Genomic DNA, 517 nt, shown 5'->3' with positions numbered 1-517 from the left:
GGATGCAAACTCATTGCATTTGCTGTCACTGTTGTCACTGACAACAGATGTCACTGATCTGCCTCTGGATATATAGTCCAATCAGCATCAAGTCACGTTTTGTGGAGTACCGGCCCTTTTTGGCCGATTTCACTCTGGCCGAGAATCGCCCAGACTGTTCTCATAGACTTCCATACAGGGGCGTAAATTTCGTCTAAGAGTAGGGGGGACAATAAACATAAAATTTCTCAAAAGCAATTTTTGAAGGGGACACAAATAATACAGCTAAAATTGTACTTGTAAGGAAAAGTTTACACAGAAGAAAGCCTTACTACTATTAGTGCAGCAGGGAGACCGTGCCAAATTAGACAACTTCATGCTGTTGTGGTCGCGCCGCAAAAGCGCTCGTGTCTGTTGTAGACATTACTATCAGTCAAGCAGGTAACGTTATTAATGCTAACATAGTGGACTCATCGAAAAATATATTGACATCATCTGTATTGAAGAGAAAATAATCACGTCATCCGATATTTAAGTG

The sequence above is a fragment of the Sinocyclocheilus anshuiensis genome, unplaced genomic scaffold (genome assembly GCF_001515605.1).
Source record: "Sinocyclocheilus anshuiensis isolate Anshui unplaced genomic scaffold, SAMN03320099.WGS_v1.1 scaffold187, whole genome shotgun sequence".
Classification (NCBI taxonomy): domain Eukaryota; kingdom Metazoa; phylum Chordata; class Actinopteri; order Cypriniformes; family Cyprinidae; genus Sinocyclocheilus; species Sinocyclocheilus anshuiensis.
This window is presented reverse-complemented; position numbering follows the sequence as displayed.